Source organism: Pteronotus mesoamericanus, unplaced genomic scaffold (assembly GCF_021234165.1).
Source record: "Pteronotus mesoamericanus isolate MK-2021 breed Mesoamerican mustached bat unplaced genomic scaffold, CSHL_Meso_final contig_68, whole genome shotgun sequence".
Taxonomy (NCBI): Eukaryota; Metazoa; Chordata; class Mammalia; order Chiroptera; family Mormoopidae; genus Pteronotus; species Pteronotus mesoamericanus.
The window spans coordinates 5,153,624-5,170,585 of record NW_026555234.1 but is presented as its reverse complement, the minus strand read 5'-3'; positions in this window follow the sequence as shown (position 1 = coordinate 5,170,585).

Here is a 16,962-nt window from a genome sequence, read left to right as displayed (position 1 = left end):
TGTGTCCCCTGGGAAAAAAAATTCAGGTGTTGAAATCCTAACCCCCAGAGGTGATGGTATTAGTAGATGGGCTTTGAAGGAGTAGTTAGGTCATAAGGGTGGAACATCAAGAAAGAGATTAGTGCTCTTACAAAAGAGACTGCAGAGAGCTGCCCAGCTGTTCCACCCCACGAGGCTCTGAGAAGTCGACGGTGGGAAGAGGGCCCTGACTTGACCATGCTCACCTCAGACTTCCAGCTTCTAGAAGGACAAGGAATAAATTTATTTTGTGTATAAGCTACCCAGCCTGTGAGTGATATTTTTGTCATAGCCACCCACATGGGACTAACACAGAAGAACATTTTGTTCACTGTTTCAGCCAATACCAAACAGCCTTCCTCGTGTACCTACTGTCCCGCTGAAGTGGTCGCCAGGGCAGCCAGGGTGTCAGCCTGTCCTCCCCTGATGAACACAAGCCAAGTCTGCCCGTCTGTGGTCCTGGTGCATACACAGCCTGGCCTATTGATTCCTGCTTCATGGAGCCTGGCCTCTTGACAGACTGCTAACCAGGCGCGCAACCTCGGGCAGGTGTCCTCACCTCAGAGGCCCAAATTCGCCAGGCATAAAATAGAGGTGAGTCCTAGGGAGTGGAGGGTGAAGGGGCCAGCTCCATAAAAGGTAGACAGCAAATGGTTCGCTTTCCAACCTTTTCTCACCTACTTTCCTGCCGCAAGCCTGTTATCGCCCTGTGACCTTGAAGGCACAGAGCATAGTTTATAACTCTGTGCACTGTTACATGTGCAATAAACTCAGAGTAAGTGCCATTTGGGGGTTGAATGAATTTGACAAGGAATCACGTCCAGAAGCAGCACTTGGTTCTCACCTGGAAAGACTTTCAGCAGCCCACTGGGCAGTCATTTGTTAGAGCCATTGACCTCTAGGAATCTACCAAGTGACACAGAGTCAGACGCATTTAATTTTGCTCTCAAAGTGACCACCGGAGCTGTAAGATAATCCAGCCTCTCTAGGAACGTAGACATCACTGTGCAAAATTGGAAAAGTCACTCTCTTCCTGAACCTGGGTCACTTAATCTGTAAAGTGGAATAACAGTGCCTTGTTTACACAGTGGCCAGGAAGCTTAGATAAACTAATGGCAGGGGAACATTATAAACTGAAAACATTATATCACAGTTCAGCAAACAGCAGCCCAGAGGACACATCGGACTGGCTCACCATTCCATAAAGGAAATTAATTATCATAAAGAAATACAGCCATGCCTATCCATTTACATTTTACCTATGGCTGCCTTAGTACCATAAGGGCAGAACTGAATATCTGTGACAGAGACCATATGGTTCACAAAGCCCAAAATATTTGCCATCTGGCCTTTCATAGAAAAAAATAGCTGATCCCTGCTTAATATAAAGAAGAGGTATTATTATAATTATGAATATTGTTCTCATAACCACTTATGGAGAGATAACATGATATAGTGGCAGAAGCAACAGAAGCATGAATTTTGTAGCCAGTGGTCTTGGGTTACCATGGCCTCTCTACACTTTGGGAGGCCGATGACCTCAGGCCTGCCTGCTGACCTCTCTGAGCCTGGATAAGTGGGGATGAGAATACTTGCCAACCAACTGGACCTAAAGATGAAGTGAGGTCACTCGTGTAAGGTGTCTGGAACACAACAGCGACTTCTAACCAATCGTGAGTTCTCTCCTTTGAATTCAAAGGCAATCTTTAGCATTTCTTTTTTTTTTCTTCCCTTTGCTTCACTCCTACAAGTACCTCACATTTGTCACAATAGAGACCCTCAGTTCTTCCCTATTGATTTCCCAGCTGATTCTCCTAATAGAAAATGACCAAGTCACATACTGTATGTGGATCAGGAAAACTTGCCCAAGCCTTTAGCTGTGGGACAGAGCATATTCTATCTCTAATCTAGTTGACCTGAAATAGTTTTCAGTGAAGATCTGGTAGCATCTTGAGGGACTGGTATTCCAGTCCCAGAGAACAGGTACAGGAAATGCTAATCCTGATTAAATGCTGCCCTGTACCGAATTCTTGAGAGGACAGGAACTGTCCTCTTGCTCACCAGTAAGAGACTTAAGACCAGCACCCAGATCTCTCCCTTGCTGGGCCATGTAGTACTGCCCCCCTCAGGCAGCGATGAGGCTAGAACCTGGCTCTGAGATGGAGTCGCTGAGTCTGGAGCCCAGGTGCACAATTTACTATTTGCGTAATTTGGGGCAAGATAAGTGGATCCTCTGTGTTTGTTTCTTCCCCTGTCAAATCAGAATGCTATCAACACCTCCCAAGGGCCTGCTGTTAGAAGTAAATGGTAATGGGGGAAAAAAATACAATAAAGATTAAATTTAAAAAGAAGTAAACGTGTCAGTGTGCACACACAACCAGGGCCTCGTCTATGCGCTCTATTGATATTCACCAATTTCCTCATCTATTTAAAAACATTTAGATAGTAACGAGTATTTATAGGTATGAGTAATACAGAAACAATAGTTTATGGTTGCAAAGTTTCTTAATGTTGTGTTTATAGGCTTCTTGTTTACCTGAGCAGCCATGTCTGAATAGCCTCGTCTCCTATATTTCATACCACACTTGTTTTTTTGTCTCAGTTAATTCCCTACACAGATTAAATTGCCAATGGTCCTAAATACTGTATGCTATCTCTTAGCCTGAGTTTATTCATATGCTTTTCTTTGCATGAATTTCTCTTCCCCTGCCATTGGCCTGGCAAGCCCTTATTCATCCTTCAGCGTTCACTTCAAGTATCATATCCTCCCTGAAGCCCTCCCACCCTGCCCCTGATATATGAGCTCTTTTGTCCTTTGAATTGGGCTTGCCTTGCATATTTCTTTCTTTCCTGCCACAGTCCATGTACTGCAGGGCATGAATGAGGGACAGAGTTTCTCCTTGTTTCTCATTGCCGCTTCAAGACACCATTCCTCCCGTCTGGCATCATATCCACCACCCTCCGTAAAAATTCATGTCATCAGATTTTATCTCCCTTAGCTCTCTTGTGGAACTTAACAACTACAACCGAGCCATCCCTCTTCATTCATTGAAGACTGTGACATTTGCTCACCAACTCTCTTTCTGCCATGTCTCTTCGCCACCATTTTTGTTCATTTCAATGCGGCTGATGATAATACAACGTCCTGAGGCATAGAATTATGTATCTAGCTTCACTTTCACTTCCTCACCTTTTGAACCCACTTCAGTGAGTATTATGTCACTATGCCTCAATCGAACTTCAGTTGTCGGAGAGACCAGTAACCCCTGGGATAGGAGGGTCAAAATTCAAATTCAATCTTCCTCTTAGAATTCCCGGACAAACTGACACAATCAATCGTTCCATCCCTCTGGAAGCATTTTCTTCCTTGGTGCCCAGGAAACCTCAATCTCTTGGTTTTCTCCCATCTTTCAAGCAGCCTGTCTGTTCTCCTCAGGCTCCCTCCACCGTCTGTGGGTGTTGGCTGGAGATGATTCAGTCACTGAAGGACTCACCTGAAGTCTCACTCACCCACGAAGAACAGTATTAGGATGTTCCGAGTTCATGCTCATTGTCAACTGGGGCCTCCACTGGGGCTCTCAGACAGAATTCCTACACACAGCCACGTCATGTGGTCTCTCTGCTTCCCCAGGCATGGAGACTGAGTTCCAAGAGCGGAGCGTCCCAAACTGATCGGGAGGAAGCTGCGTCACTTTTGATGACTTGATCTCAAGATACAAAGCATCAATTCCTCCACAGCCACAGGCCCACATACTAAGGGAGGAGAACACAGCCCTCACCTCCAATAGGAAGAAAGTCAACAACACATTATAAGAGCAGCTTATAGGGGAGAAAAACTTTAGGTGGAGCCATCTTGGAGAATACAAGCTGTTGTGGATACATTGAGAAGGACCAACATCAACTTTGAGACATTCCTGCTAAAAATATGTAATGTGAATCTAAACATGAGGCAATAGTAGACAGATCCAAATTGAGACACATTGTAAAAATAACTGGCCTGCAATCTTAAAAAATGTCAAGAGCATGAACTTTAGGAAAGAATGGTGAATGTTCCAGCATGGAATAGGTTGAAAAGCTATGACAACTAGTGGCAAAGTGTGATTCTGAATTATAACCTTTCACTGCCAAGGGCATTTATGGGTCAGTTAGAAAACTTTAATGGAATCTGAAAATTAGATGGTAATATTGTATCAAGGTTACATTCCTGATTTTGATGAGATTATTACAGTTCTGTACAAGAGTGTTCTTGATGAAAGGAAAGAAATACTATAGTATTCAGAGGAGATAGTGCATCGGGTGAATATTGTACTATCAAAGTTCTTTCTTCTACATTCACAATTTCCTCAAGTTCAAGATCGCTTAATAAAACATGTCATTCTTCTTTTTTTGATTAACCAAAGCAACAGCTGGATACCCAAGGCCATTCTCACTCAAACCATCAAGACAACTGAATCTAACTTCAAACCAAGGAAATGTGTCCCAAATCCCAACTTCCCTTTGAATATGCGAAGACCTAATAAGAGGTAAAAATTAAAAACAAAACAAAACAAAACAATGCATCTGTTTGCTATCAGATTCTTCTGAGAGTTTTTAATTTGTTTTTACTATTTGTTTACTTGGAAGGGAAATCGGCTTCCTTAGGCTCCTGTAAGAGAAAAGAAAACCTGTTTTCTAAATAATTCACACTTTGTATTGACTAGGGTCACAGCAGGGAGTTTAGAATAATCAATCCATAATGTGTCATAACAATGTCTCACTGAAGAATGCACCCTGAGTCAGGAATCTTCGGCAATCTCTCTATTTGTGCGAGTCCTCTGTTTAGACATTCTGCTCTCCAAGCCAAGATTAGGCTCAGACTTTCTCCACTCCTGGAAATCACCTTGTTGCTATGGATAAACCTGGCTTGAAGTGTTTATTAAATTATTTGTTCTTATAAAGCTACAAAAATCTTTTAATCTTTAAAAAGAAAAGAAAACATTAAGAAGAATTAAAGTCAGTTTGGAAAAAAATAATACAGAATGATTCTTAATGTCTCCACCCTAACACTCATTTATACGTAATGTTCCAATATAAAAACATGGACAGAGAAAACAAGTAAGAAAAATTCACGCTGCTGTTGCTGCTGGTCAAGGTGAGGGGGAGAGCCAGGAGACTGGGAAAAGAATTAAGGGACAGGAATGGCACTTGTTAAGTCATCTTCAGTATTATTTATATTAATTTTTTCAATCTGAAGTGACTATGGCAAAACACTGTTTGTTAATTATGGGCAGTGAGCACTCAGCTATCCTTTCTGGAATGTCCAAGCTTTTGGCATCCTTGAGCCACAATGGAAGAAGAGTTGTCTCAGGCCACATATTAAATACTCTGGGACACGTAATCACAAAAAAAGTTTCATAATGTTTTGAGTAAATTTATGAATTTGTGTTGGGTCGCATTCACGGCCACCCTGGCCATGTGCAGCCTGCGGGCCACGGGAGGGCCACCCCTGCTGAGTCGCAGTGATCCCCTAAGCGGTCTGTCTCTGTTTGACCTCCTCATTTTGAGATCTCCTTCGACCTTCACAGCTGGAAGGAGTGCAGATGTGTGGGCCGACAACTCTATCCTAAAATTCGTATGAAATTGCAAGAGACCAAGAATGGCCAAAACAAACTTAAAGAACAAAGTTGGAGGATCAACAGTTTCTGATTTACAAACTTATTACAAGCCTAAAGTAACCTAGGCAGTTTAGTGAATGCAGAGAATAAACATAGATAATAAAATAAAATCGAGTGTCTAGCAATAAATCCTAACATTTATACTCAATTGACTGATATTTAACAAGGGTGCAGAGAAAATTCAATGGAGAAAGAGAATATTTTCAACGAATGGTTCTTGGACAGGCGCGGAAACCTGAAGTGAGACTCCTACCTCACAACATATACAAAAATTAACTCAAATTTACTACAGGTCTAAATGGAAAAGCAACACCCATAAAATTATTAGAATAAAATGTAGGTGTAAACTTCATAACCTTAAGGTAAACTGAGGTTTCTTAGGTAATACACTAACAGTAAGAACAAGAAAAGAAAGAACAGACTAATTGCAAATCATTAAAATTAAAAAAAAAATAAATTTGTGATACAAACAGCACCATCAAGATGGAAGGCAATCCACAGAATGGGAGAAAATATTTACAAGCTGTATGTCTGGTGAGACACTTTTAAGAATATAAAAAGAACTACTACAACTCAGTAATAAACAGTAAAAGAATTTAAAAACAGAATTGGATTTAGATAGAAATACCTACATGAAAATATTCTTTATACCATAAATTATTAAAACACAAATTGGAACAATAAAGAGATACCCCTTCTTACAAATCAGCTGACTATAGTCATAAAGACATATGTTAAGTGTTGGTGAGGGTGTGGAGGAACTAGAAGCCTCAGACATTGTTGCTGGGAATGTAAAATACTGTAGCCACTTGGAAAAAGAGCTTGTGAGTTTCTTAAAAAGTTAAATATAATTACCCCATGACCCGACAATTCCTTTTTAGGTATATATCCAACAGAAGGAAAACAAATGTCTACATGAAAATGTGTACACAATTGTTCAGAGCAGCATTATTAATAACAGTCAGGAAGTAGAAATAACCCCAAAGTCCACCAGTTGGTGAATGGATAAATGAAATTGGGTATATTCATTCAGTGAAATATTTTGGGGCAATAAAAAGAAATAGTGTACTAATACATGCCACAACATGGATAAACCTTGAAAAATTATAAGTGAAGTAGCCACAAAAGACCACATATTATATGGTCCCATTTCTACGAAATGACCAAATCTATACAGACAGAATATAAATGAGTGGTGGCCCAGGGCTGGTGAGGAGGAAATGAAAAATGGCTGCTAATAGGTATGAGGTTTTTTTCAGAGGAGACAAAAACATTCTAAAATTACATTGTGGTAAAGGTTGCACAACACTGAGAATACCCTGAAACAGATTGAATGATACACTTTCAAAAGGTGAATTGTACGCTATATTATATTTCAATACATCTGTTTAAAAACTGTTGTAGTGCGTGGCTGAAATGGATTATAGATCTTAATGAAAAAATGACAGATAAGGAGCTCACTCTCACAAAGAATAGATTAATACAGTTTAGTCACTGAGACTCAGTTAACCAAATGGAACAGTTTGGTGAACTTCTAACACCTTGATGCTCCTTCACGCCTCAAGCTTAGTTTAAGCTGAATATCACTTTTTTGGGTTCTGCTGGGAAGTCCAGAAAAGTTCCCGCAGGAGGCGGGCTGTCTCTGAGGCCATTCTCCATTCAAAATGTCCTGTCCTTCAAAGTGACTCATTCTCTTTCTGCCACTGCACCTGTAACGCAACCACCTCGTATACAGAAAGATAAGGGATCCGTTTCAGTTATGGCTTCGGGTACTACCTGTACACTGATGACTTCTAACTCTGCATCCTCAACCCAGATCCCTTCCCCAAACCTCAGATACACAGGCATTTGGACATCAATTGGACATCTCAGACTTGAGCTTTTGGTATCCCCCAAGCATACTCCTATGGCCTTTGTCAACTCTGTGTAAGGGTGATTCCAGTCTCTCAGCTTCTCCAGCAAAGCTGCAGAGTCGCCTTTGACTCCTCTCTTGTTCCCTCTTGTCCTTCTGTTCAGCAGCAAATCCTATTGTCTTTACCTTCAAAACAAATTCAGAGCTAGTTATCTCTCCCTTCTCCAATCCCGCCCCCTCGCCAAGCCAGCCTTAGATACCGCGGGAAACATTGGACAAGCCTCCACACCGGCCCTCCCGCTCTGCCCCAGGCCCCTGCCCCCTCCATGCCTGTGATGCGTGTTCTCAACACAGCAACTTGAGCGATTCTTCTAAACCATGTCACACCTCGCACCTCCTGTGCTGGCTTCCTCGTTCCCTGCAAACTATAAGCCAACGACCTCAAAGTGGCCTTCAAGGTGACAGGTGACCCAGCCCCCACTCTGGTCTCTTCCCCTAGCAGTCCCTTCCATCTGCTCCAGCCACTGGCCTTCTTGCGTCCTGTGAAAACCAAGGACTGCTCTTTGCTCGGACAGCTGCATGGCTCGCATCCTCCCTTCTTCCACCTCTTTACTCAGATTTCACCGTCTCTGTGCGGCATCCTGGGATGCTCTCTCCACACCTCCCAGAGCCTCTGGTCCTCCTGTGTTCATTTATTTCTCACTTAGCAGTCATCACTATCTTTATATTTTGTAGTATATATTTTATTATGGTGAATAAATATAATTATATTAAGTAACATATACATGTTTATACTTTGCAATATGTACAAATATAAATAAAACTATGTATATGTATATATACACACATTTACATAATATATATGCACATATACAGATATAGTTTTACTTATATTTAGCAAATTATAAGCATTTGTAGTTTTGCTTATTTTAATACATTCTATAGGAATTATATCCATGCACTTTTTACATATTTTACTTATCACGCTATTGTTTCCCTCTCCAGAATATATCAGCATGGTGAGGGCACATTGTTTGTGTTTCCTGCTGGATCCCCAAGGCTGGGAGCAGGAGTTGGAACCTTAAGGCACCCGAGGAACCTAACCAGTCACTTTCGTCCACACTCCACTGGGCAGAGCCCAGTTACCTGGGCCTGGACCTAACCGTGGGGGAATCTGGGCAACACAGAGAGGCAGAGAGAGGTCCTGACCCCCCGGCCACCTCTGCCACATCCAGGGTCTAAGGACAAGGAGTGCAGGCCCAGCTCTTCTCTCCAGCCACGGACCTGCCTCGCATGATACCCCCTTGTGTGCTCTGGCTCATTCCTCCCAGGAGCTCGCGCTTTCCTACCCTCTCTCCTTGCCTAGGAGGCTCTCTGAGGCTAGGCCTGCGCCCATCCCTTTGTCCCCTTCTCTAGCTCCCTTCCAGTCAGGGAGGCAATGACCGTAACGGAAGCCTGGAGAGGTAGCCTTTCCCTTCTCTTTTGTAAAGAAAGTAACATTTCCTTCTTTAAGTAAAGCAAATTCATTTCTTATTAGAAATTTGGCAGCTCCCCAAATGCTCACACAAAAGAACTCTTTCTGTAACGTGCCCCCGCGCCCTCCCGCCTCAGGACTTCCTCAAGCATGAAGCTACCTTGGTCAACTTCCTGACTGAAAACGGTCTACTTGCCTGAGGCACACGGAGCTCCACATTCACCCGCGGGGCAGAGGGCAAACCAAGGAGGCCAACGCCACCAAAGTTATAAAGCATTCCTACACAAAGGGATGAAAGGAGATGGGAAATCTTTTATTTTCCCTTTATTTCCATTTATTCCTTTCCAGAAACTCCAGTTACCAGGAGAGCAGGGCACGTCTTCTCTGCTGTTGCCATCCCAAGGGGACTAGCACCGTGCCGGGCACTCGGTAGGAACACAGTGCACATTTGTTGAACATTTGAAATGAATGCCAGTCTCTGCCCTGGGTTCTACAAATGCACAGTCATATTTATCTGTGAATAAGCTTCATGGATCAATACCGCTATAGTATTCTGCAGATAAGAAAGCAGGAATTCACAGAGGTAGAGTCATTGGGCCAAAGTTCCACATACAGCGAGTGACAGAGCTGGAAAAGGGACAAGTTCTTTCTGGGGCCAAATGTCTTAGTCTCCCCCTGATGCCCCGCAGTCTGGTGCGTCAGTGTGAGCTGCTGGCCAGGGCCCACCAACATGTCTCTCCCGGATGCAGCCACCCGGTGTGTGGAGCTGCAACGCTTCACCTACAATATGGGTATGGGGCGGAGGGCCTGTCGGTGCTCTGCTTACACCCTTAGAAAAAAAACAGGTAGCCACCCCCTGGGGACCCCCATGCAGCCATGTGAACCCCACCGTCACAGACCTACATCGGCTCATCCACAGAGAGACCAGCAGTGACTGTGATGATCCTAGTGGTTGGCCCCGACCTAGCATTTAGAGCGTGCCGACCGGCATGACATTCAGTCTCTTGTCTCAGCCCTCTGAGAAAGGCCTTACCTTCATCTCTCATATTCAGCTAAGCTCAATAGTTTCCTCTGGGTCAAACATATCGAGGTGTCCTGGCAGGAACGTCAGTGCGCATCTGTGTAACTGTAGAGGCTGAGGCTGTAACCTTGATGCTGAACACTATCTCACAGAGACATGGGCATACACGAAGAAACACACACAGAGGCAGACGCCGAGACACTCCTAGCCTCGCAGCTGTGGGAGTTGTCTAGCCTCTGTCAAGTTACAATCTCTCAGTTAATAGTTACTAAAAAAAAAAAAAAAGGCACAACTCAGACCCCAACTCTCTGATCGAGTCAATGGAAATGCTGATGACAAACATCATCGATGCCTTGGCTGGTGTGGCTCACTGGATTGAGTGCTGGCCTGTGAATCAAAGGGTCACTGGTTTGATTCCCAGGCAGGGCACATGTCTGGGTTGCAGGCTGGGTCCCCAGTAGGGGACATGTGAGAGGCAACCACACATTGATGTATTTGTCCCTCTTCTTCTCCTCCTCTTCCCCTCTCTCTAAAAAGAAATACATAAAATCTTTTTAAAAAAAGAAAAGAAACATCATTGGTTTGCATTTTTTAAAATACTGCTTATTTGTCTGATTTAAAAGAGCTCAGTGGTTACAAGCACTGGCCCTGGAAGAAGATGTCCAAGCAGTGTTTCCATTCGGCATGTGCGTGCTGTGTGATCCTGGGAAAGTAATTCTTTTCTGACTCCCGGATTTCTCCTCAGTAAAACTAGGAAATATATATCTACATCAGAGATCTGGGTTGAAGGGGAAAACACATGATGAGATATATAGGCAAAGTACCTAGCCTGGTGTCTGACATAGGAAACCTTGAAGAAATGATAAGAGTTCTTCCTATTAAGTGACAAGCTTTGAAAAGATCACTAAAGGTCTTTGTTATGGTTGTTAATGATGATGTCTAGCTTGTGTGTTTCTTTCATTCCAATACTGGAATAAAGCTACATGTATTTTAGGGTGGGAAACATATCAAAATCATATGCAGTGCTCACTATGACTTAGGAAGGGGCTGCTTTAAAGAAGCCTGTGTCTAAAGATCAATGTTTGCCTCATAGAGCAATAGAAGGTTTAGTTACTTGTCACTCTATATAAAGCAGGATGTTTCGAAAATTTTAATACTAACTACTTTTGTTGTCACCTTTCATTTTTACAAGTGCCTACTTTGCACAATAATTACATGAGCGCGTAAAGTAAGGCCTCTTTATATAAATGAGTTGAGACACTTTGGAATAAGTTGTGAAATGGCTAAAGGAAGCCAAAGCAAACCTTTAGCACTGAGAGAAAGGACAAATTCTGCTGCAGTGATTTAGCAACAAATTTGGGCCTGAGCTTCCTGGTGGCCCGGACAAAAATATCACATAATCAGTTGTGTGATTCTCATTTCTAGAAACAAAAGAGATATTGAGCTTTTTTAAAAAACAATTCTGTGCCCAGGGATCTCTGCCGGGGACAGAGAACAGTGAAGTGGGCCAGGAGGAAGAGTGCCGCCCCCACCGGGGCACCCTAAGCCGGCCCGAGTCTTCTGCGCCCCTCTCTTCTGCTGGTTGAGGCTGTGTGTGAGAAGCTGGGTGGATCGAAGGGGCTGACCACGGGGATCTGCTTTTACGATGTTCCCAGGGTTCACGCACATATAGAAGCATCAGAGGCGTTGTCGTGCGGCCTGAAGAGTCAATGCACAACGAACACTCTGGGTAACATGAAGGTCCCGCCTAAGAGAAAAGCATGTGGAAAGGTAAATTTGACACAATAGGGGAGAGAAAAACAACCTTGATCTTGAAGGAACCATGAATGCCTCAGTATAATATGTTGGCTGTTTATTTCTTAATCTCAATCCGTGTAGTTTCCTTGGAAGGCAAGAATAGTACATAAAATCTAAAACCCCATTTTAGACATCCATCAGTGGAATGCAATTCAACAATCAAAACCAATAATCTAGATTTACAGACACCGACATAGATCTTTAAGAAAGCATCATGTTGAATGAAATCTAAGCTAATTACCAAAAAATAAACACTGCATAATAATGTTTGTATAAAATTTAAAAAACTTTAGCATATGGTTTATGGATTCAAGGTATAAATGTTTGAATGATAAATGACACCCCAAATTCATCCTAATAGTCGTCTCTTGGGAAGGAGGAGGTGATAGAGATTGGGACTCAATCGCAAACACCAACCGCAGGGTAAAATGATAGTATAAACAACAATGTGTGAACCAAATCTCATAAAATATTAATGCCTGTTAATTCTGAAAGGCAGGTACACAGATAGGTGTTAAATTATTCTCTTTTTGCTTCTGTATCTTTAAATGTTTGCATTTGCAAAGCATAAACGTGTACCTGTTAGGTAAATTCACCCTGAGAGCCGAGCGCAATTGCTCTGAGACTCTCGTGACAGCCTAAACCCGGGATCACGGGGGCCTTCCTCCACCTGCCGCAGACCACACGGCCTTGGCCACCCTCAGGCGTGGAGCAGTCCCAGACCGGGGCCTTAGTCCCTGGGAGAGTTTAACCATGGAGGGCAAAGTCTTCTGAGCTTTTGTCACAGAAAACCTCAGAAACATTTCAGAGCTATTTTGAAGCAGCCAAGTTCCTGTTTGATCTATGATTGTATCATAGATCAAAAATCTTTCTGGAAGCTTTTTTTCATAGGACCTATAGAATCATGCGTATGGATATGAAACCCATACACTGAGCACTTGGTAGGTACTTAGTAAATTCTTCAAAGCAATAATTGTTAACCATACCCAGATTTCCCTGATTCTGAACCCAAATTGCCTTGTTGAGTGAGAGATATATGTGGAGAAACTAAAATCATCAGGTTGCTTTTTTCCATCACTTTTTTGAGGAAAACTAGAGTGTGGGGTGAGAATTCCCAGTTTGAACATATAAGCTTGTATCTGCCAATAATGTGAGTGCATTAGGACATGCTACCTTCTCCCTGGAAAGAATCACTGTACTTACTGTCAAATTGGTTAATATGGTTAAGTTTTATTCATTCTTCAAGTCTTAGGTGATCACCTCCAGACAGCTCCACTCTCTCCTGCCCAGGCCCCGGGCTTGATTAAAGGATCCGTGACACCCTGTAATGTCTCCTTCCCAATAGTCATCAGATGGCCCTTTCCTGCTGTCAGTGAATACATGAGGGCAAACTGAACTTTTTTTTTAATTTTGAAATTAATGGATTTTTCCAGTCATTTGACAGTCATCCATGCATATATTGATTGTATCACATTATCTTTTATCTTTATGTAAAGTTAAAGGAAATGGAAATCCCACACTCTCTGGAGTAGATGTGGCCACAGAAAGCCTAGCCTGCTGACACTTTGTCTCGGGGGATGACCCATGGTCTCTGCTGCGCAGCGGCTGTGACGGATCGGCTGAGGGCAGGCACGTGACCAGAAAGACAGCCCACTCGTAGGTTGACCTCTGGTCTTTGGCCAGAACGGACATTAAGAGTAGTTAGCATTTCTTTATGGCTCAGTAGATACCAGGTACTAGACTAAGCACCTGCCGTACATTATCCGACTCCTTCCTCACTACATTATAGTGGGGGCGAAGGACCATAATTATGCCCACAGGGACTAGAAGGAAATTGAGATTCTGCGAGTTGAGCCAGTTGCTTAAGGTCACAGAGTTAATAAATGCTGGAGCTCAGTTTTCATCTGAGGCCTCTTGGACTCCAAAGCCGGATTCATACGTCCCAGTGTGGGAAAAGATGAGCCTTGACATCAAACCCCTCTCTCACAAACGCGGAATTTGGCAACATGGAGAGGCTACAGCCCTTATAATGGGTCAGAAGCCTAGAGGATGCCTTTAGGTAGACCCATGGATAGGTAGTGAGGCCGTGAGAAGTCAGGAGAGAGCAGGAAATGAGGACAAGCAAAGAAAGTCCGATGCTGGAAAAAAGAGAACAGAGAAGATGTGCAGGGAGAGGAAGCCAGCTCGCAACAAATGAGCGTAAGAAGATCCACGAGTTTCTCCCGCCAAGGGTACTGGGGCCACTGGGAATGAGTTCTGTCCCTGCAATGGTCTTCCTGATGACCCGCCCCTGACTTTTCTAAGACTTCCATTGTCTTTTACTACCTACAGATATGTATCATTCTTTTAAAAAGAGTCACCTTCAGATAGAACCAAAGGGCACAGAGAAAACATACGTCACTGTGGATGCGACTCCGCACCCACAAGGCAGCCTTCACTTCTCCATTTTACATTCAAGGAAACTGAGGCTCCGCTAGGTCAAGTTGCTTGCCCAAGGTCATAATTCATTTCTAAGCATGACTGACTTTGAAATCTATTGTGTGGCCCCTGAGATGCTTCCTAAGGACAACCTAAAGAATATGGTACCAGGATGTTTCTGGGGGAGAAAAATGCTAAAATTCCTGGGAGATGAGAGACAGGGCATATTTGCGTCTAACTCATAAAGCAGGCTGGAAACGGATCCTGAGAGGCACCAGGCCACTGGGGTCAGTGGGAATTGGGTCCATTCGGGCGTGAGCAGGGCACATGTGTGTGAGTTTTTGATGTATATGTAAGTACATATTTTTGCATGTCTCTGTGGAGGGCCCAGGTGTTTTGGGGATGAATACATGTATGAACTTACCTGTACACACATATGATAAATGTGGGAGGGGGATTCTACTCTGTAAAAGAAATTTTGTAATTAGCAAAAAGAAAATCTATTGAAAAAATTCAAAATCCCCCATTTGTCAGAGATCTGGCCTAAATCTTTCTCTAAGGTGTTGTTTTTAAAGAATACATCAACTCCACATGTGCCAAGACCTCCACCTAGATTAGATGCAGGAATTGCGTGTTTCCTTGACCTTGAGCTTTCTAGGGCTTTTTATGTGCCTGCTGCGATGCTCCACTGTAAAGAATTAGAAAAATTTCCAGGGACCCTTTATGAACATCTAAGAAAATAAAATATAGCAGCATCACTCTCATACACACAAGGCTTTGTGGCTCACAAAGTATTATACTTTCATGTCTGTAATTTTATTTGACCCACATAACAAGGCTGTGGAGAAGGCATTTTAAAATCGAAGAAACTGAGACTTAGGAACAGAAAGCAATTCAGCCAATGGGATAGATTGAAAGACAGTGGGTAGCAATAGAATTTTAAATTCGACCTCCTTTCTCCCAGGACTGCATTCTTGAAAATAGGACCCCAAAATGTCCTCTTAATTTACTGATTCCCTGCCCAGGAAACCAGCCTCTCCTCATTATTTTTAATGAGCTTCTTCCTGAGAATTTTATGTGCCTTTTGGTAATTGCTGCTTTCCCTCCTTCATGGTGAGAAAGTCTCTCTCATCTCTTGATTTTGTCACTGTGGCCTACAGATTGTGTCTGCCTCTGTGCAAACCCTTCCAAGCTCCCGGAGAGCTTGGCCTGGCCTCTGTGAGCCAGGGTAGCGTTTCTCAAACATGAGTGATGCACTGATTCCACCTGCAAGAAAAAACATTCTCACTGGACCCCCTAGTGTTGGCTGGAAAAGGTTCTTTTAATGTAACTTAAAGATGGATACACAGGACCTCATTACAATCGCTTTATGCTCATAGCTAGAATACCGGAAAAAAAAAAACAACTAGAAAATATTTACAAAGTGATCACAAACGAAACTATAATGATCAAACTTGGTCAGATTCACGTGTCAGTTGATACCAAGTTGCTACAACTGAAAGTGATGTTGAATTGTGACTCTAGTAACTGGCTGCTTTGGCAAAGTGTGTGTTTGTGTGTGTGTGTGTGTGTGTGCGTGTTCTGTCTGTATCATTTTGGTGTGACTTAATAATTCAATTCTTCCCACATTTGTCTCTCCAACTTATAAGTTGGGATAGCATTTGGTTTTTATTTAAAATAAATAAAAATTTCCATGTTGAATTCTGTTTCAGTTCTTTTTCCACAATTAAAGTAATACTAGTTGATGGAAACCCAATAAAACACACATACACATGTGTGAAAAAATTGCTTGGAGCATGTTGTCATCAAGTAGTTCTCCCAATTGACAGTGGATTGAAATTATTTTAAAAATTGTCCTTAAACTTATCACAAACAGTACTCTTTAAAAACTGATAACAATCTTTAGAGAAAACTTTAGAACAACAGTTGAAGGAAAAGAGCTCAGGCAAAATGAATTTTAAGGGGTGTGGACTCCTCCAGCTTGAAATGATCTAAGTGGCATGGAGACTGGGGAAAGTAAATTTCAGTAAATTATCAAATATCATATTCAAATAGTCCTGCGACACTATTTTATCACCGTTTGTCTATCAGGTCTTGAGAAGGGCGAGAACACATCTAATGTCAAAAAGCCAGCCAATACCAGATCCAGAACCAGAGCCAGATTTTCTGGCACAAAATGCATAGTGCAGATAAAGGACAGGACCAGAGGTCAAGGGGAGCTGCTCGGCAGGAAGGGCAGGAGCTGTCAGAGAAGGGCCTTCTGGGAACCCTTGGGGCCCATGGAAGGCTGGAGACCAGGGATCGGCAGGAAGGCTTCCTTAGAAGGAGCTGAGGCACCTGCTCACCCAGGGCTCCATTGCCCCAGGGGCCAGCGGGAGCCGGGCGTGGGCCGGGAAGGGGCCCTGTCGTTTGGGCTGCAGGCTCAGGGCTCAGGGGACGAAGCAGCGTCGGAGCGGGAAGATCCAGACAACAAAACGCGGCCTGGGTGAGACTCCTGGAAACGGGCTCGCGCTTCGGCTGCTGGGACCCACTTCGAGGAAAGCAGATGCTGGAAAGGGAAGGAATTGGGTCCCATTCTTCCCCCTGCCACCAATATTATGTTGTATTAGTTTCAGATGTACAGCAAAGAGGTCAGACAATCATATACTCTACAAAGTGTCCCCCTGGTATTTTCAGTACCCACCTGGCACCATACATTGTTATTATCATTTTATTGACTATATTCCCT